Raw genomic sequence first — 20,770 nt, 5'->3', positions numbered from 1 at the left:
GTAAATGTCAAAAGCAAGTAAATGACATTAGCAGTCATATCACACCTAATTGAATCGCGCCTGATAATGTCATTTACTTGCTTTTGACATTTACATTGCCATTGTGTGTCTTACTCACTCGTCTCTATTTAAGGATAGATGGAATCGCATTCTAGCTGTTTCTGACGAAGTGAGCTGTGGCTCATGAAAGCTCATACCCTGCCAGAAATTTTGTTAGCCTTTAAGGTTCTCTTTTCTACTTTTAGCTGTGGTAAGAGCATGGAGGGTCTGTTTTTGTTGACCACCAATTAGTCTCCAAGAGCTAGGCAAATAGTTTAAAGGTACGAAGACGTATGCGTTACGCTATGTTTAAGGGGCGTGTCCAGTGAGTTACAATCCCAACCATTAGATACTTCACTCATTCCTTTGCAAAAGAGTCGTTGTGGTGTCCAGTGTATCTTGAACATAATTTTTTGCTGAAAAAGTCTCAAGATCCACGGAGAGAGCAGGTACGGCCATTCCTTGCTTTATTACACTTCGCGGATATTGCGTTTTCAAGCAACTCTGTTGGTGCCATTTTTCCAACAGCGTGTGCTCACTTAATGTCTGTTTCACATTTTGGTAATTCTGGCAATATTTCAAACTTTTTCATTATTACAGTTCATTTTTTTTAGACATCATGCTATTCCACATTTAATAGAAAAGTGCACATAACTTTTCTATTCTCTGGGAAACCAAAAAGTTCATGCTACTCGCCTTTTGCGATATTCGCTTTATTGCGATGGTCTGGAACCAAATCCACAATATTGCCCAGGTAAGCTTGTATAAGCGAATGGTTGTGACAAACAACGAGGCTATCATCTGGACAGCCCATTGGTTCTCCATCTCACTGCAATGGGGTGTTAATCTTTCAGGATGCTGGGTCAGTGTTGCGTACGTAAGGTGACTCTCTAGACTGTCCTGGTACTGGCAAATAGCGAAGTCTAGAGAACTGTGGAGAAGAGAGGGACTGAGGTGGGGCATAACCTTTCCGTAGAGCAGGGGTGAGGAACCTTTTTTCTGCCAAGGGCCATTTGGATATTTATAACATCATTTGCAGGCCATACAAAATTATCAACTTAAATATTAGCTGACCAATATGTTTCTCCATGGCCCAGGTGGGAAAGGGTTAACACCATTTCTTCGGTGGTCCTAGCAGCTCCATAGCTAACATCTCTTCTGCAAGGGGGAAAAAAGGTTCCTTTTCTTGTCAAAACAAACTCACATCTGCCTTGAATAGAGGCTACTCCTGTCCGCGGGAGGGGGCTGATCACCAGTCTTAGATCCTTCTGCGCTAGAGATCTGCCAGGACCCACGAAGGGCCAGACCAAATGATTTCGCGGGCCTTAAACGGCCCCCGGGCCTGACGTTCCCCACCCCTGCCGTAGAGAAAGCTGGCTCAACTGCAGCCCGCCACCCTGAACCTAACTTAGTATATGTACCACTAGAGGCACAATAAACATTCCCTTTCTTTCTGCATGGACAGTGGAACAGGGGATCTGCCGAACTACTCTGTGTGGGTGCTGGGCTGCATTTGACTTGAGGCTCACAGGCCTGCCCTGGGCTGCCCTGATTGGGTTTTGTGCCTAACCCCCAGTTCCTGGAACTGAACCCTCCTACTGGGGAATGAGTTCTGGCAGGCTTAATTCCTGATTTTGTGTAGCTGTTCAGCTGTGCAGCAGGCATTCCAGAAGTTACGTAAGCGTTGTGCTGTTCTCTTTTCTGTATGCCAGTTTGGGACAACATATAGATGTTACTTGCCATGTTTCCTATCAGTGCCCTTTGAACTTCCAGAAAATTTATCATCAGAGGCGGACGTTCAAAAGGAAAACTTAGCAGCAACCTGGATGAATAGCCATTGTCCTACTTTTAGGCCACTATCTTGACTGCCCTGGTCAGTACTACTTTAATACACTACTGCCTTCTAAGCACACAATATTATCACTGTATACACCCCCAGGCCACAAGTTAAAAAACAAACACATAAGAATGCTCCAAACAAGGGGACACTCTACAGCAGGACTTCCCAACCTTTTGTTTTTTTTTTTAATATTTTTATTAAAAGAAAAAAGTAACATACAAACCCATACATACAATGTATCAAGCCTTCCAAAGAGGGCTGTATATTTACAGCCTTTATAACAGCTGAGCAATTACATCTTATTCTTGAAAGACAATATTATAGATAAATTCATTTGCTTTGAATCTAAAGCTATCATTCTTGGTTACATATTTGCATGGCTGCTTAGCAAATCTTTATCATTTTATAACCATTTACCATACATTTAGAATTAGTCAAATTATTCTTTATTTTTCCTGCATCTTAAAAACCCACTATCTACTCCACCCTACGTTATTTTATCAATAGCTGTTGTTCACATTCAAATGAATCTAGTGCACGGTATGCAACTGAGCATACTCATGATGAAGTTTCCATTTCTTCTGAAACTCCCCCTCAGATCTTCTATTAAGCTAATGTGTCAGCTTTTCCATCACTGCATATTCAGCCATTTTCTCTCTCCATCTTTCTATCTCCGGAGTATCTTCTTGCTTCCATGTTGATGCGAGTCCCCAACCTTTTGGAATTCCGACACAGGGCAGCGGGGAAAAGCCCCAAAACGACTGCCACAGGAGGGCAAACCCAACCACAAGATATCAGGAAGTGAGATTGTATGCAACTCTGATAGTAACTCTTCAACATTTCATGCAGAAGTTCTGTTTAACAGGATGCCTTTTAATCGGCATAGTCAATCCGAAGCTCTGCTGGGCTAAAACCCTGCCTAGCGCCCCCCCCCCCACTTTCTTAAAGCACGATGGGCACCAGGAAAGGTGTCAGTGGGAGCTGTGGCACCCGTGGGCAACATGTTGAGGACCCCTGCTCTATAGCGATACCTCTGAGATATGTATAGGACACACTTCAGGCATGTGGTCACTGAGCCACCAGCCCCGGATGCTAATGTGGGTTTTGATGTGGGGTTTGCGTCATGACACTTTAAAAGATTTCCTTAAGTAGAAATGGAGGATTAGTATAAAATATCTCTTTTGCTCACTGTCGGAAGCCAGTGCAATTCGGAAGGGGGAGCTGCCGAAAATTCTATTTACCCCCCAAAGGTTCTGAGTTTGTTTATTAAAACGAATCCCTTTCCTCCTGACTCTGGGCCCTGTGAATCCGTAGATTGATTCTGTACATCAGACCTTTGGTCCATTGCAGTCAGTACTGTCCAATCAGACTGGTTGTAGTTCTCCAGGGTCTTGTGTGTGTGTGAAGTGCCGTCAAGTCTCTTCCGACTCATTGGGACCCTATGAATCAGTGTCCTCCGAAACGTCCTATCTTTTAACAGCCTTGATCAGGTCTTGCAAACGGAAGGCCGTGGCTTCCTTTATAGAATCAATCCATCTCTTGTTGGGTCTTTTTTCCTGCTACCTTCGACTTTTCCTAGCATGATTGTTTTTTTCTGGTGACTCTCGTCTTATAATGTGGCCAAAGTTGGACAGCCTCAGTTGAGTCATTTTAGCTTCTAGGGTCAGTTCCGGCTTGATTTGATCTATAACCCACTGATTTGTTTTTTTGGCAGTCCATGGTATCCGTAACGCTCTCCTCCAACACCACATTTCCTATCCGCTTTCTTCATTGTCCAGCTTTCACACCCATACATAGTAATAGGGCTAAGGTCTTTCACATCACCTACTGCCAGATCTTTTTTTTTCAACTGGGAATGCTAGGGATTGAACTTGGGACCTTCTGCATGGCAAGCAGAGGCTCTACCACTGAGCCACGGTGCCTCCCACACAGGGATGTAGCACTGCATTGACTTCTCACTGTACAGCATTCTTCCTCGCCTTGTATGGGAAGCAAAATAAACAATTCTTGATATGCTTTTTTAAAGCGCGAGCTTCTGTGAATGTCCCCATCCATGGACCTGCCTTTAGTGGCGGCTTTCATCCACACTCGATTTGCTGCTGGGATATGGGGGAATGCTGAGCAGGATGGCTTCTTTCTCTTGGGGGCTTTTGGGCGGTGGCGGCATCTCGTATCCTTCCCTCTCCTCCTGCCCCCCCACCCAGCCAACCTTTGTGTGTGCGCTCCATCTGCGATCACTCATGCTTCGCTAACAGGATGCTGCTGGGTTGCATAACCAGGCCGTGCCCTCTGGGGGACAATCCTGCCTGCCAGTCTCTTCATAGGAGTGAATGCAGGCAATGATAAACACGCTGAGGGGACAGATCTGCCCGCTGGCTGTTTATTCCAAAGGCCAGCTGCCTCTTCCAGACTCCCCCCTGCCCTGTGGCCAAAGGCTGAGCCGATAATGAACCTCTATCAAAAGCACAGCTGCACGCGCGTGAGAGAGAGAGCCATCCCTTATGTAATGGAGAGACGTGCCGCTGGACCATCCCCCTGTTTGCATGTGAGCCAAGTGCCAGCTTTGCCCACGCAGGGGAAGTGTTTTTCTCCTGGCTCACGCAAGTTGATGCTGTTTTCAGACCCTCGGAGGAGAGGTGGCGGGGTCTTGCAGGATGCTGCAGTCCTTGGGGCTTGGTTAATGTGGTCCTGTTTCTCCTGGAATGTAAATGTTGGGTTGGATCCTGACTAAATTTTCAGCAAACAGAAGGGTCGGGTTAGTTGCTACCAGTTCCCCTTTCCTGATGCTGACCTCCCAATTTCATAGAATCATAGAGTTGGAAGGGGACCACCAGGGTCATCTAGTCCAGCCCCCTGCACAATGCAGGAAATTCCTTCCCCCCACACACCCAGCGTCTTGGGGAGATCAGGGTCTAAAAGGGGGTAGAGATGTGAAGCCCGGGGGGTTGGGGGGACGACACACAGAAAAACTACCTTCTCCCCACACACCCAGTGACCCATGCCCAGAAGATGACGAAGGTGCCCTCCCTCTCATCATCTGCTTAAGGTCATAGAATCAGCATTCCTGACAGATTGCCATCTAGCCTCTGCTTAAAAACCTCCAGGGAAGGAGCACTTACCACCTCCCGAGGAAGCCTGTTCCACTGAGGAACTGCTCTAACTGTTAGAAAATTCTTCCTAATGTCTAGACGGAAACTCTCTTGATTTAATTTCAACCTGTTGGTTCTGGTCCAACCTTCTGGGCAACAGAAAACAACTCGGCACCATCCTCTATGTGAAAGCCCTTCAAGTACTTGAAGATGGTTATCATATTCCCTCTCAGTCTTCTCCTCTTCAGGCTAAACATACCCAGCTCCTTCAACCTTTCCTTATAGGACTTGGTCTCCAGACCCTTCACCATCTTTGTTGCCCTCCTCTGGACCCATTTCAGCGTGTCTACATCTTTCTTAATTTTTGCCTCTCGGGCTTTTCCTGAGGGTCCCCTGTCCCCTGCCCCTCCCCAAGCAGCGTCTTGGGGAGATCAGGGTCTAAAAGGGGGTAGAGATGTGAAGCCCGGGGGGTGGGGGGGACGACACACAGAAAAAGATCAGGGATGGGGAGGAACATCTTTGTGTGTGCTGCAGTGGCTGTTTGCAACTGTTCCTCAAGTATTGGGTATTGATTGCAATTATAGGAATAATCTTATAGGAATAACAAAGAGGCTATGGAAGAAAATTCCATAAATATGCCAATAGTACAGTATTGGTATGCTGAATAAGTTCAACCAGTAAAAGAAGTTTAGGCTTGATAGGAAAGTAAGCATTGCATATATTTTCATTTTCCTAAAAACTTCATTCCTTCCCCCCTCCCCCCAAAAAACTTTTCTGTGGCTTCACATTTTCTGGAAATTTTACAGCTCTACTGGGGTGACTAAACTGAGGCTATCGTATTTTGGTCACGCCATGAGACAACAAGAGTCACTGGAAAAGACAGTCATGCTAGGAAAGGTTGAGGGCAGCAGGAAAAGAGGAAGACCCAACAAGAGATGGATTGACTTAATAAAGGAAGTCACAGCCTTCAATTTGCAAGATCTGAGCAAGGCTGTCAAAGATAGGACATTTTGGAGGACTTTCATTCATAGGGTCGCCATGAGTCGGAAGCGACTTGGCGGCACTTAACACACACACTGGGGTGGGGGAGAGGAAGAGAGGCCCAAATATTCTGTTCCACCAACAGAAGTGCCTGGTGTGAGCAGAAAATTTATTCTGGATTCAACCCATCTGAAGCCATCTCGCACAAGATAGGTCCTCACATCCATGTAGTGGCTTCATTTGCTAGCGTGGAGACAGTGTGGTGTAGTGGTTAAGAGCGGTGGTTTGGAGCAGTGGACTCTGATCTGGAGAACCAGGTTTGGTTCCCCACTCCTCCACATGAGCGGTGGACTCTGATCTTAAGAACCCCTCTCCTACACATGAAGCCAGCTGTGTGACCTTGGGCTAGTCACAGCTCTCTCCAAACTCACCTCCCTCACAGGGTGTCTGTTGTGGGGATGGGAAGGGAAGGCCGATTGTAAGCCGGTTTGATTCTTTCTTAAGTGGTAGAGAAAGTCAGCATATAAAAACCAACTCTTCTTCTACTACTACTTTTGACTGCACTTGGGAGGGTTGAACCTGGGAACTTCGAACCTGGGAACTTCATGCGCAAGTTGTGCGCCGCCATTGAACTAGGGCTGTTACCCATACTGTGGCAGAGCCACTGATTTGTTTGTTTTCAGCAGGTGTCACTGGCTTATCCTGGGATTAGCGATCATGTGTAGAACTGTCCTGCTGTTACCTGTGGGGTGCGGTGCAGAACATTCCTTGGAGACGCTCAGTGAACAGGAGGTGACCTCAGACAGGCGGCAAGGGGGTGTGGTTGAACCAAGCCCTGGAATCCCCTGTTAGTGCAGATGGGGAGGGCTGGTGTTATCCAGGGACAAGCTAAGCCTCAATGGTTCAATCAGGCTTGTCGCAAGCCGCCAGCGAGATATTTTCCCTTGCTTTCCAAATTGATGTGCAAGAAACAGACCATAGCAAATGCAGTCAAGACACGATTTAAGATAACGCTCCCGTGTAAGAAAGCCAATATTGTTGATATTTGAGCGTTGGGGGATAATTGTTAGTTAAACAACCACGCTGACAATAATGCTGGGGCTAAGGGCGAGAGCTGGAATGAATCCCTTGTGGAAGCAGAATTTTTCCTAACCAGGTTGGACAGCCAGAAGGGGGACAGGCTGTGGTGCCACTTTCCTTCCTCCACCACCCGCACCCCGCCACGATTGCAGAAGAATGTCATGAGTCTCCCTTGGCTCAGGGCTACCGCACTGTAAGGTCCATTCCTCTGGCAAGTGAACCCCAAAGGTAATTCCAGAGAGGCAGTGTGGTATAGTGGTTGAAGTACCAGGCTGGGATGTGGAAGAATCCTCAAATCCACATCCCTCTGTGAAGCTTACTGGGGGGCCTCGGGCCGCTATACTCTCATAGTAACACTGAGAAGGAGGTAGACTGAGGTTAAAACAGGGAAGGGAGAACCTCCTATACTGCCCTCAGCTCCCTGGAGGAAGAGTGTGATAAAATGATGTAGATTGGGGGTCCCCAGCCTTTTCCAGCCTGTGAGCACCCTTGATGCAGCATGGTGGGCACATCTCAAAATGGTTGCCACAGCATACCTTCAGTCAAACAGTGAAGATCCTTGAGCTGTGGTGGCAGCTGCTGCTAAAGCAACTTGTTTTTTAAAAATCTGCCCAGCCAGTCAGAAGCAGTGTTGGTCAAAAGCCCCACCTGGCCCAGTGCACTTTCTACAAACACTTGGTGGGTGCCATTGGCACCAGCGGCACCACGTTGAGGACCCCTGATATAGATAATAACACATAAGAAAGGCCCTGCTGGGTCAGACCGAGGCCCGTCAAGTCCAGCGGTCTGTTCCCACAGTGGCCAGCCAGGTCCCTCTGGGAAGCCCACAAGCAAGGCGACTGCAGCAGCATTCTCCTGCCTATGTTCCCCAGCTCCTCGTAGAATAGGCCTGCTCCTCTGATCCTGGAGAGAATAGGTTTGCATCATAACTAGTATCCGTTTTGGCTAGTAGCCATGGATAGCCCTCCTCCATGAACATGTCCCCTCTTAAAGCCTTCCAAGTTAGCAGCCATCACCACATCCTGGGGCAGGGAGTTCCACAATTTAAGTATGTGTTGTGTGAAGAAAGACTTCCTTTTGTCTGTTTTGTCCTTAAAATGCCACTGGACTCCTTTTTCAAACTGGATTTGGACAGCTGCTAGTAGAACCTTTTACTGAATTCCTCTGGTCTGCCTATGTCCATTTTTTTGTTTGTTTGCCTGGATTAGGGGGTGAGATTGTTCCCCTCCCTGCAAGGCATGTCTGTTGCCTGCATGTAACTGTGGTCAGCTCAACTGAGATTCAGTTTGGGCTGCTGGCGATGCTGGTCTTTGCACAGTGGTAATTGCCTTTCCTTCCATTGGCGTGAGCCGTGTCATTAACTTTTCATAGAGTTGCATAACATTTGTCCTCATGATCTAACTTGATATACACAGTCACAGAATTAGGGCAACCACAGGCAGACATGGGTTTTGGTGAAGAGTTGGGGGTATGCTTTGAGTATTTTTTCCCTTCTTCCTACTCATATGTGCAATACCTTTCTTAATTTGCCGTATTACAAGGGGAAATCAATTCCTGTAAATGTGGAAAAGCAGTAGGATTAGAAAATGGTCTTTGCCCTGCTCTTTCTGAATGTAGTTTCTCAAGTCTCATGTGGCAGCATGCTTGTACCTTATAGCCTCCGAGTATATCAGTCCCTGGCAACTCCAGTTAAAAGGACCAGGCAGTAGGTGATGTGAAACACCTCCGCCTGAGACCCTGAAGAGCCGCTGCCAGTCTGAGTAGACAATACTGACTTTGATGGACCAAAGGTCTGATTCAGTATAAGGCAGCTTCATGTGTTTTTGCAGAAGGCCCTGATCTGAATTGCTCAGGCTAGCCTGATTTCGTCAGGTCTCAGAAACTAAGCAGGGTCAGCCCTGGATAGTGCTTAGATGGGCAACCACCAAGGAAGTCTAGAGTTGGTACGCAGAGGCAGGCAATGGCGAACCACCTCTGTTAATCTCTTGCCTTGGAAACCCTACTGGGTTGTTGTATGTTGACTGCAACTTGAATGGCACTTTACACACACATATGTAGAAGGTGTTCAGGACACTTGTGTAGTCATTTCCGTATTTCTCTGAATTTTGGAGCACTTCAACATGGGCTGAGGTCTCTAGGCTGGGACAAGTGTTGTGATGGGCAGAGACCAATGTTTTCCAGAGGTTGGGGGCGGGGAGGAGAGTGCACGCTGCTTCTTAACACTTGGCGCACCTCCTGTATGCAGGAATTCAAAGGACAGAAGCAAAGTTGGGCTTTCCACACAGTGCGTCCCTGCAGAGCTTCCTCTTCTCACCAGTGAGCATCTTCCCCAAAACGTACCTGCTGTGTTCTTCCTAGTCCTGTTTAAAAAAAATCAACTGTCCTGCTCTGTTTTAATGTTGCTCTAATTCCCACAGCCTCAGCTGAACTCTCTCCTCTTTGGGGGCCAATTTTAACCGAAGCTCCGGTTTCAGGAGGACCCTTGCCAAGACCCAACAAGAAAATTAGAGACCAGGAAAATCTATTGCTAATTAGCACGTACTCCCTTAACAATTGTGTTTTCCACGTAATCCTTCCTTCAGATAATTGGGCCTTCCGCTGGAGGCTTCGTCCCAAGAAGCTCGGTTATTGAGACGGGATGGTGGGGCAGGAGATAATGCGACAAGCAACAAAATTCACCACTCATGCAACCATAGTAAATCTGCTCAAAATAAAGCACAAATGGCCACAAACCAGCTTATTCATAAACAATATACTATGTATTGCTTATTAACATATACTCATTAAAGTGTCATACGAACCATATACATAAATATGACAACCAGAAATAATCAACAGGTAAATGTATTGGCTCCCTGAAGAGTGGATGACCACTTGGGACCGTCCAGGAAAACCTTCGTTGTTCTTGTAGAGACTGGAATTTGGCTTTTGGTTGTCTAATCATCACATGGACACTATTTACCTGTTGATTATCTCTGGTTGTGATATTTATGTACATGATTGGGGCAGGAGATACACCACACCTAGCTGGGGGAGGGGAGCTCCCCTTGAGACCCCAGCCCATTATGTCAAGGAGAAGAACGGGGTTTGGGGCTGTGAACCCAGTTATTGGCTTCATGCCTGTTCCTATTCCCACTCAGGGTGTTCAGGCTCCCAAGGTGAGGGCAAAGCTTGGCACAGGCTGCTTTTCAGTAGGAAAAGAGAGTTCCCATGTGTTAAGTTTGTAATTATAGTATGCTTTTCCCTCATTCTCAACGGAGGGTCCGTGGCTCAGTGGTAGAGCATCTCCTTGGCATGCAGAAGGTCCCAGGTTCAATCCCCGGCATCTCCACTTAAAGGGACTAGGCAAGTATGTTCTTATAAGTAGGTGATGTGAAAGACCTCAGCCTGAGACCCTGGAGAGCCACTGGCGGTCTGAGTAGACAATACTGACTTTGGGTCTGATTCAGTAGAAGGCAGCTTCATGTGTTCAATTCCTTTCCCTTGTGTTCCTTTCTCTTCCTTCTGACCTCTCCTTTAATTCCGTCCTGGTTGTTTTCCTTTTCCTTTCTTCCTTACCCTTGCGGGGTTCCTGTCCCCATGTTTTTCTGTCTCTAACCTCTCTTTCCCCGACATCGATAGTAGGCATCGATAGTAGGCATATTTTTGGCCCCCTGAAAAAAGACATCCTGCCTGAGGTGGAGTGTTTAGGTGCCCTCAGGAGGAGTTTGTTATCTGAGTAGTGATTTTAAATTGTTATGGTATTGCATTTGTATCTGATATATTGCGTTTAATGATGTTCCCCGGCCTGAGCCAGGCTTTGCTGAGGGAGAGTGGGGTACTGATAACATTTATTTATTTGTTATTTATTTATTTATTTTCAAACTAGGTCAAGGCTGAAGGGGTGAAAAAACTCGCTGCACTGGGCCGGGCAGAGCACTGTTAGGGTACCAAAACCATTTGGCATGCAAGGGTGGGGTCTCACCTAAGATTATCCACCTAGTGAACTTGTGACTGAGGTTTGACCTGGGGGTTTATTTATTTCCTTCATTTATACCCCACCTTTCTCTCCAGCGGCGACCCAAAGCGGCTTACATAATTCTCCTCCCCCATTTTATCCTCACAACAGGCCTGTGAGGTAGGTTAGGCTGAGAGGTCTGCCCAAGGTCAACAGCAAAGCTGCATAGCACAGTGGTGATTCGAACCTGGCTCTCCCAGATCCCAGTCCAACACTCTAACCCAGGGGTCTCCAGCCTTTTTGAGCCTGCAGGCACAATTCTGACACAGCATGGTGGGCACAGCAACAAAATGGCTGCTGCAGGAGGTGGAGCCAGCCACAAAACAATGGCCGCAGCTTAACTTCAGTAATACAGTGTAGATCCTTGTGCTGTGGTGGCAGCTGCTGCCAAAGCAACACTTTAAGAAAATCTGCACAGCCAATCAGAAACCTTGTGGGGTAGAAAACCCTACCTGGCCCCACCCACTTCCTAAAAACACTTGGTGGCGCCATATCACCCACAGGCACCATATTAGGGTCCCCTGCTCTAACCACTACACCATGCTGAGTTGCAAACTCTTTGTCGCTACAGTGAACTGGCAGTCACTGGGGGAAACTGCCCTGCTTTGACTGTTATCACGAAAGCACAGGCTCCCTTAAGATGCGGTGAAATGTGATGCTCAATAGCAGGTCGGACTTCCACCATACAGTGGCACAAAAAGTGTAAAAAACAGGAAGAGGCCATGTCCTAGCCCATCTCATAGGAATAAACTACATTGTGATGTTAACCAAAGCATAACAACGATATAAATGATTACAGCATAATGTTTTGCCATCTTTGATTGCAAGCAGATCCATCAATTGTTTAAAAAGCTTTTCATCTCTGTGATCAAGAATAAACCAGCATCTTAACTGGTTTTGTTTTTTAAAAAACTGCCTGCATATTGCATACGTGGTGTTGGAGAGCGCCGTCAGGTTGCAGCTGACTTATGGTGACCCTGTAGGGTTTTCAAGGCAGGAGATGAACAGAGCCTGTTTGCCATGGCCTGCCTCTGTGTAGCAACCCTGAACTTTCTTGGTGGTCTCCCATCCAAGTAATCACCAGGGCTGACCCTGCTTAGCTTCTGAGATCTGACAAGATTGGGCTAGCCTGGACCATCCAGGTCATGGCAAACATATAATTGCATATACAACTATTAAAGTTAGTATCTGGAAACAACAGTTTACATTTTACCAAGACTCTTCCCTATTTCTTCTTCCATTTGCTGTTATACCAAGGTATCACCATAGTCTCTCTCCATTAGAAGGGGTTTTATAATATAGAGTGTTACCAAAAAGATAATGGGTAAGAGAAAACAAAATACAGTTTGCGGGGGTCAAAGCTGGATTAGTGTAGCTGCCTGAATAACACGTCAAAAAGATTCTTAAACAGACAGAACAAGCTAAAAGCGATGAACTCGAAATGAGCAGTCTGGCTGTTGCAACTCAATGCCTAAACATAGTATAATGATTGTGGCAGTGGCTGGTGGTATATCATAAACTACAATGATTAGTATATATGTTCTATGATATATATGGACTGATTGATATATATTGGTAATCTTCTCAGACACTGGGAGTTAATATTGAAGTGTCCTATTTTTGAAATAGTGGAAGCCTTTGTTAGCCGACCTGCGAACGCAGTATGGGCAAACGTGAAAGAGAATTTTCATAAATTATTGTATTTTTGTTATATTATGCCTCAAAAGATGGAATGCACGTTAAAGAACAGCTTTTCTTAAATGCTGTAAATGTAGGAGGTTTTGTTAATGTAATAATTATTCAGGAAGTGAACTGAATGCTAAAACTTCAACTTCCGATCAGTCCTATAGGTATTTTAAGGCTTGTTGCTGATTACTATGATTTTTTTAAAAAATGAATATTTTGGCAGCTAAAATAGACTTGAGCATTAAAATTGAGTGAATAACGTATGGCAAATTGTTAGTAAGGTTAAGTAAGACTGCGTTAGACAGATAGTAGGCAATAAACACCATTTTTCTGGTGATGTGGAAATCGTTTTTTGTCTTTTTGACAGTAAAAGTTAAATCTGAATTTGAGTGTATTCAGTTGTTTAAGAAACTGCAAAGAGTGAAATATGGGATTTTGGGGAGAGAGTCCTCTAATGAAATGTGGTAAAAGCGTTTGAAGCCTTCTGTGTTTTGTTTTGGCTATTGGTATATAGTTGAGGTTTTGTAAAATGTATAAAAATGTAAGGTTTTTTTAAAAGGAAATCTAAAATGGAGGAAATAAGCCTCCAGTTGGAGCAGCATAGGTTGAGGTATGTGGTTATCACAGCCCCAGATGGTTATCCCTTTGACCGGACGTTTATTAAGACTTGTGCCTTGAGATTCAGTGCCTTGCATCTGTCGACTTGATTCGCCTGAGCGAGATCTGCCGCACCAGCCATTATTGTTGAGCTGGTACAGAAATTATTAAATGTTCATTTTGGCACAGGGTGGATAAAAATCAATTATTATTTATAAATATATTTTTTTAAATTTAAATTGGATTTTTAAAAAATAAAATGCTTTTTGAGGAAAAATCTATCTAAATAGAGGTTTTTTTAAATCAAAGATACATTATAGTCCAAAAGTTCTTCATCATGAAATAAGGATTAGGTTTTAATTATGTAGCATGAGGCTGTATATTGATGCAATGTTTACATTTTTTGGTAAATGAATTCCATTAATCCATTCATAATGTCATGCTCTTCCAGAGGGCTCTGTAAGATTATTTGGGGCGATTTTTCTGTCTAGATCATAATAGATGCTTGGTTTTGCAGTTCTCAAAACTGTGAATTTGTGTCTGTGGAGATAACATGCCTCTTCTCCCCAGCAAAAATGTTATAAGATAAACATACAGACTTGAAAAAAAGACCTTAATCCCATTGCTCCTTTGCAAATCTATGTACACCGAATCAACCCCTTACCTCTTAAAGTGCTAAGTTTCAAGAACTTCAATAAATAGAAGATTGATTTGAGTGGGATAGATCTGCACAAGGAGCTAAGTGTGAGGAGGGAGGGGCAAGCAGTAAAAATGGCAGTGAAACCTTTTGAGCAGAATTCTCCACAAGTCTTGGGATCTTTGTGTGTATAGCCTGAGGTTAATCATATTATTCTCTCCCTGGAGGAGGAAATCTGTAATGGCAGCAGGCTGCAAAAGAGACCCAGTTTGGGAATATTTTAATGAAGTTCTACTACGTGTGGGTAAGGCAGGCATGTGTGCAAAATACAAACACTGCAACAAAGAAATGCAAGGCCTGGTGGCCCGAATGAAACAACATCTTGAGAAGTGCTGTATATGTAGAAAACCATGATTTAAATATAGCCAGCATGGTGTAGTGCCAGTGTGGTGTAGTGGTTAAGAGCGGTGGTTGGGAGCAGGTAATCTGGAGAACCAGGTTTTATTCCCCACTCTTACACATGAAGCCAGCTGGGTGACCTTGGGCTAGTCACAGCTCTCTTAGAGCTCTCTCAGCCCCACCTACCTCACAGGGTATCTGTTGTGGGGAGGGGGAGGGAAGATGATTGTAAGCCGGTTTGATTTTTTCTTAAGTGGTAGCGAAAGTCGGCATATAAAAACCAACCCTTCTTCTTACTGACTAGTGATTTAAATCGTGAAAAATCTTGTCTTCTAGACGAGTGATTTAAATCAAATCCACCTGCTTTGGCATGAATAGGAGAGATGAGTTCCAAGAGAGTTGTCAGCTGCCGCCATTCCAGTGAAACATGAGTATTGGAAGACAAAGGGATCAAAATAGTACAGTTACCACTTACAATATGAACTGCAAAAGAAGCTCCCAGGTTCTGAGTTCGGCTGGTCACCCAGGGGTGGGAGGAGGTCTGCACCTTACATTCTTCTGCAGGGAAAGGGGACCTTTTCTTCCTTCTTCCCTCCTTTCTTTCCTTGAAAAGGGAAATGGACAGAATTATGTTTGGAAGTTCCATTGGCTCTGTGTTCCAGCTAGATGCTAAGGAGGAAGGCATTTGGGGTCTCGCAGGACAATGCTGCTGTAGTCGTTTTGCTTATGGGCTTCCTAGAGGCACCTGGTTGGTCACTGTGTGAACAGACTGCTGGACTTGATGGGCCTTTGGTGGGCTTTGGTCTGATCCAGCAGGGCCTTTCTTGTGTTCTTATGGAGGATGGGGGCTATCCATGGCTACTAGTCAAAATGAATACTAGTCATGATGCATACCTATTTTCTCCAGGATCAGAGGAGCAGGCCTATTATATGAGGTGCTTTGGAACACAGGCAGGATAATGCTGCTGCAATCGTCTTGCTTGTGGGCTTCCTAGAGGCACCTGGTTGGCCACGGTGTGAAGAGACTGCTGGACTTGATGGGCTGATCCAGCAGGGCTTTTCTTATGTTCTTATGAGTCAATACTGTGTTTTTCTTTCTTCCAGGATTTCTTACCAGGGACCTCTGATCTGCACAACTTGCATGCCCCAGAAGAAAGCTGAAGATGGTCCAGGGCAAAAGAAGGATCTCTAGCAACGTGAAGTTCTGAGGATCCTCTTCCAAGTCCCCGGAGGGCAGGGGCTGTTGTAACCCATGTCGTAATGAGACTATTAAAGCGTTTTAAACATTATTTTTTACCTTCCCTCTCCCCTATGCCCCCACCCCCCCTCAGTTTTGCTGTTCAGCTAATTCTGTGCAGGTATTTCTGGAGAAAATTCTTCTCACTGAAAAAAAAAAATCTGTAAAGCATTTTCTTCGGCTGCTGCTAAGTACCGAAATTCTGGGCCAGGCTGCACATGAAATGTGTTCTTGATGCTGTATCACAGGGGAAACGGTCAGTGGGAACGAGTCCTCTGGCTAAATACTGTTTGTCTCATTTGACAGCCACCTCTGCCTCTCTAGGCTAAGGAAACAAAAAATTAATGAGCGCTGGTCAAAGCAAGGGAAACCCTGTTCTTCCAATCCCATTTCTAAGTGAATAATTCAGCAGCAGGACGTCAGGCCGAGAAGCCCATGTGGCAAGCATGAGAGAGACCTAAATTACTGTGTGCCAAATTCTGTGTGGCATTTAAAAGGGGCAGAGTGGATGTTTGTATGCGGTAGTTTTTCCTGCCTGCAAGTGATTTATCTGCTCTCCCAAAGATGACCGCCTCAAAGGGCAGGCGGCTCGCTTGGTTGTGTCGCTCGGTCACTGAAGCTTCAAGCTGACCCTTTTAGTCTGGGGCTTTTGCACCCCTGTAAGCTGACTGAACCGGGAACCTGCTTTCGGGGTTCTCTGGGTTCGCTGTAAATGAGGATGTAAAGCATGGCTCTCTCCTTGCCCTTGAGGCTTCATCGTGCTAGCGGATATCTGCCTCTCCTTCCTCCGACGCTCCCTGTGGTCAACCTGTTAGGAACACTTGGTTGCTGTTCTTATTGTCTACTTCACCGCTGGGTAATTGTCATGCGCTTGTCTCCATGGTAGATTTAGCCTGACGGTTTCTGTCCAGGGGAAGATTCTCGGTGACTTCTTCCAAGTTTAAGTGGGTTTTGACGCCAAACTTGCCAGTAGCCCCAGGGAAGGTGTTAGACCTCCTGCTGCTTTTCAGTCGGCCTTGCTCGGTACGGTGGGTTTGATCCCACGGGTCTCTTCCTGTAGCAGTGGCGCTTTCCTCAGGCGCAAGGAACCCTTCCCCTCTTGCCGCCAGAGAAGGTGCACCCACTAGTGGAACAGATCCTTGGGATCCATCCCTATTACAAGGATAAGCGCTGCTCCTTCCTTTTGCTGTCCAGAGCCATGGAAATGGCTAGACCAAGCGGTGCTGTGTGCCACTAGGAGATCCATTTGGTGTTTCTGTGCTTATCTTCATGCACCGGGGTATGGAGGTACCCCAGTGCTTGAAGGTGTTCAGGGGACCACGCACCATGCTTTCTTGAGGCTTGGGAGACTCTTCCTGTGGTCCTGCTCTGGGAACCTGGTCTGGGTTTTCTCAGCTCCAACTGTGCCAGTCTTCTCTTCCCCTTCCCCACCAAATCCTCATGTAGCCTCATTAGACACATGGATTACAAGAGAGACCAACAAAGGGAGTGAACAGTCCTTATAATTTAAATGTATAGTTGAGCGCAGCATGAAGTTGAGGCAGAGGCTCTGAGTTTATCTTGTGGCCAGACCTTGTCTCTTTGGTCAACTATCTCCCACCGCAAGATGCTTGCAGCGGGCTACAGAGCATCGCTCCTCCCACCCATGAATAAAATGCAGCCGGCTGTGATGCCATTCCTATTTCACAGTTCCCAAACCGCAGTTGCGGTTTGGACCGGAAGCCTTCCCAACAAACAGGGGGATGTGTTGATAATAGAGCTTTCAAGCAGGTTCATGTAAGAGTCGCTTTGACTTTGGCATTCGCCTGGTTAGCAGTTAGAAACCACTGCTTGAGAGAAGGTTCCATCCCAGTGACGTCTTTAACAAACCGGTGTTCTGACGTCTTTCTGTTTCCAGCACAGCCAGGTATGGAAGGAAGTTTTGAGGTCCTCCGTTGCAAGGGGTTGGAGCATCGGTCATTCTGGCGCTGAAGCGATTTCCGAGGTCGTGGGCACCAAACCGGGACCACCATTAACGATTCTATCAGGCCGCAGCACGGGTTCGGTAGTTTGGTCGGACGTCAGAAGAGCGTCAAAGTGCCAGATTTTTGGACCGCCCCCAGACTCTTCTTTTGCCAGTTTCTGGTTTCCTCCTCCTTTGCTGGAGCTCCTTAATGCTTTCTGGGGCTCTTGCAAAGTCACTCTTTTCACATATTACACTTAGGGTGTGTGGGTAAGATAGAAGATCATTCTGTCTAGTGTGGCTGTAGGAGCCAATCCCTGCTAAAATTACTGCAAAAAAAACCCCTAAAAACCATAAACACTAAACTCATCCGAGCTGCCTTGGTACAGCTGTGACTTTAAACGTGTTCCCTTTTTGTGTTTTGTGTTGCCGCTTGGGTGGTGGTTTGGGGATGGTACTGAGACCAGAGTGCCTTGCAGGACTCCTTCTAGAGCAGCATTTGGCCCAGGAAGGAGTCTTCCTTTTTATTGTAGTTATTATTTCAGCGTGGCTCCAGATGTGTTCTCTTCCCTCTGTTCCTTTGCCCGAGTGAAGCGAAACTCTTCAGAAGTGGCCTCCAGCTTCCAGCAAGCAAGCATGTTCACCATGCAATGCGTTCATTTTATTATTATTATTATTTTAAAAACATGATGGTATCTAAATGGGAGCAGTATGGCCTTTTTGGAAGAGCGTCAGCCACGCTTTCCTGAAGAGGTTCTTCTCTTCGGACCTCTTCTGCCTGTCTGGCCCTTCCGGCATCAGGCTGTTGTCCCTCTTCTTTGGTCTTATGTGTGTGACTGCTTTGTATTACAGGCAGTGGCAGATAATTTCGGGTCGGGGTTCCTGGCGTCCCATGGATTCTGGCTGCCACCACTTGTACTTACACAGTTGGGGCTTTCTGATCCCTTTTACTTGGAAAGGGGGAGACCTCATTAGGTGAGATGGATTTTTGAGTGGAAACAGAGTGCTCATGAACTAAGAAATTCTGCAGAGATTGTATGCAACTGCTGTGGCTTTCTTGTGTTGTGGGGGAGGTTTTCGACTTGCCATTTCCAGTTGGCAGTGCGGCCTGGGCCTTTCCGGGCTTCTTCTTGTGATGGGTTGTAGGGGCCAGCGGAGGATTGTGAGTCGATTTGACATGCTGCTGCTCCAGCTCATCCCAGAGCCCTCCAAACATTACCTCTTCCCTGGTGTGAATTCTTGGCTTACGTCGCTAGGTTGAGAGAACCTGATGACAAACCTGGGCAGCTTTTGGGACATACCTTCTACCAAGCTGTACCAGCATGCACACAGCATGTTCCAGCAATGTTGCATAGCACTGCGCTAGACTTTACTTGCAGCCCTGTGTGCTCTGCCCACCCTCCCATTCACCCCCATGCTGCCTCTTTGGAGTCCACCTGTGCATGATTCCCACAACACCAGGAGATGCTTTGCAGGGCTCTTACCTTCCTTCTAGCCTTGGAATCGGTTGCAAGGCTGGGGAAGAGAGCATGTGCCACCCTGTGTCGGGTGGTGTGAGTCCTGTGACTCTCCTCGCTGAAGGGGGCAACTCACCTAATCCCCCTCTAGTGAATTTCCTTTCCTGGGGCGGTCAGGGAGCAAATGTCAAAGGAGCGCCGCAGCTGTACACGCTTCTCAGTGTTGGCAGTGCCAGAGCATGAGTCTTTTCTGGTCCTCACAGCACAGTTTCCAAAAAACAGAACCAAAAACTCCTTCTCTGGAAAGACTCAACCTGTATCTTACTGCAGGGTCAATCTCTCTTTCCATCGATTGCAGATTGGCTGGTAGCATTAGGCAGCAGATGTCGTGGCCTGTTCTCTGGTGAGGGTTTGGGAGGAAGGCCCATCTCCGGAGAAGCAACAGCTGGCATGTCGGGCCGGGATTGAGCACTTGCCCCTTAAGCACGGAAGCCCCCGCTGTGGCCGCATGTGGCAAGTCTTCTCCGATCGATCTCCCAGTGCCATCAGCGGCCAAACGGAGCTCCTTCCCCAGCTCTGGGCTTCCAAGGCCACCTGCTTGATGGCAGAGGAGAGTCTGCCAGGTAGGGCACTGCAGCCCCCTTCTCCCTCCTCTGCTGAACCACCGGTCTCCCACCCAGACCCTGAGCTTCCCTTCAGGGGACGAGATGCATAGACATATTCAGCGCTCGCCAGGAGGCTCCTCTGCTTCTCTTCCTTTTGGTGCTGCTGCATAGTAACGATCGAGGTGCCGCTGTCTTCCTTTCTCCTGTATGGCTCGGTTCCTTCGGGATCCCGCACTGCACATATCAGACGTCTCTAAACACTGCTAGAGCCTTTGTGAAGCAATAACGTTACCCCGCCCACCCACCTAAAAAGTGTGTATGTTTGAGAGAGAGAAAAACACCATTTCTGTGAATTCCTTGTGCTGTTTTCTATGTATGTGCAGTTCTCCAGTCTGGGTTTAAGCCTGCCAAGTTAACACCGTCAGTTACAGCAGAGGGCAAACAAACATCTTTGGCTGCGTCTTTGGACAAATCTTATGCTTCTAGCCGGCTCTCTCTCGCCAAGAGCGTGAAGGGACAGAACTGTTGCTCTCCTCTTTGAGCAGCAATTGCTCCTCGGGTGGCAAAAGGGATGATCTTCCCTGTAAGCAAACATCTGGCGTTTCTCCCTTCCCTCTTGATGGCCCTGGTATGTGGGGGGAGGTGGCACAGGCTGCGCTGCTGAAGGTCTCCAGCATGGCATCGGCAACCACGTATTTCCAGCCCGTATTTCCAGCCCGAGCTCCGACCACCGTGTGTTCTGGGTAGCGAAATAAAACAGAGGAGGCAGTGACCACGGGGTGGGGGGACAACAAGATGCCTGGCGCTGTCAGGTGCTGCTTGGACCACTTCCTCAGCGTTTGTATCGACTGAGACATCCCACCACAAGAGGCCAGCTTTTCAGCTGGCTGTAATTAACAGCCAGTGTTGAAATGTTGCAAAAAGCTGTCTGGATTGCTTTTGTGCCAGCCATTAATTTATGGGATGCCAGCACTTGATAAGCAAGATGGGAACACACACACACACACCGGCTGCCGCCACTCTTGAGGCAAGCAGTGCTTGGAAACATCTGGTGTCATAGAACGAGGGCTGGGGCGTTTGCCCCAAAGCCCTGGTTCTCACCCAGGCTGTGATACCGTGTCTGGACAGCACCGTTTCAGAGGGCAGGTGGTAGAGCTGGTACAACCGAAAGATCCTCTTTAAAA

The 20,770-nt window shown here is 46.8% G+C and overlaps 1 protein-coding gene across 1 annotated transcript in view; it reads left to right on the top strand.

Moving 5' to 3' along the window:
- LOC130473054 (serine/threonine-protein kinase 35-like) overlaps positions 1-15,466 on the top strand; it is a 33,018-nt gene extending 17,552 nt beyond the window's left edge. Inside the window, exon 3 of the mRNA XM_056844575.1 lies at positions 15,450-15,466. The gene's annotated coding sequence lies outside the window, so the exon portion shown is untranslated. The remainder of the gene's footprint in view (positions 1-15,449) is intronic.
- The last annotated feature ends 5,304 nt before the right edge of the window (positions 15,467-20,770 follow it).

The sequence above is a fragment of the Euleptes europaea genome, chromosome 2 (genome assembly GCF_029931775.1).
Source record: "Euleptes europaea isolate rEulEur1 chromosome 2, rEulEur1.hap1, whole genome shotgun sequence".
In the NCBI taxonomy this organism is placed as follows: domain Eukaryota; kingdom Metazoa; phylum Chordata; class Lepidosauria; order Squamata; family Sphaerodactylidae; genus Euleptes; species Euleptes europaea.
The sequence above is the reverse complement of the archived record's forward strand: the minus strand, read 5'-3'. Positions and strand labels throughout refer to the sequence as shown.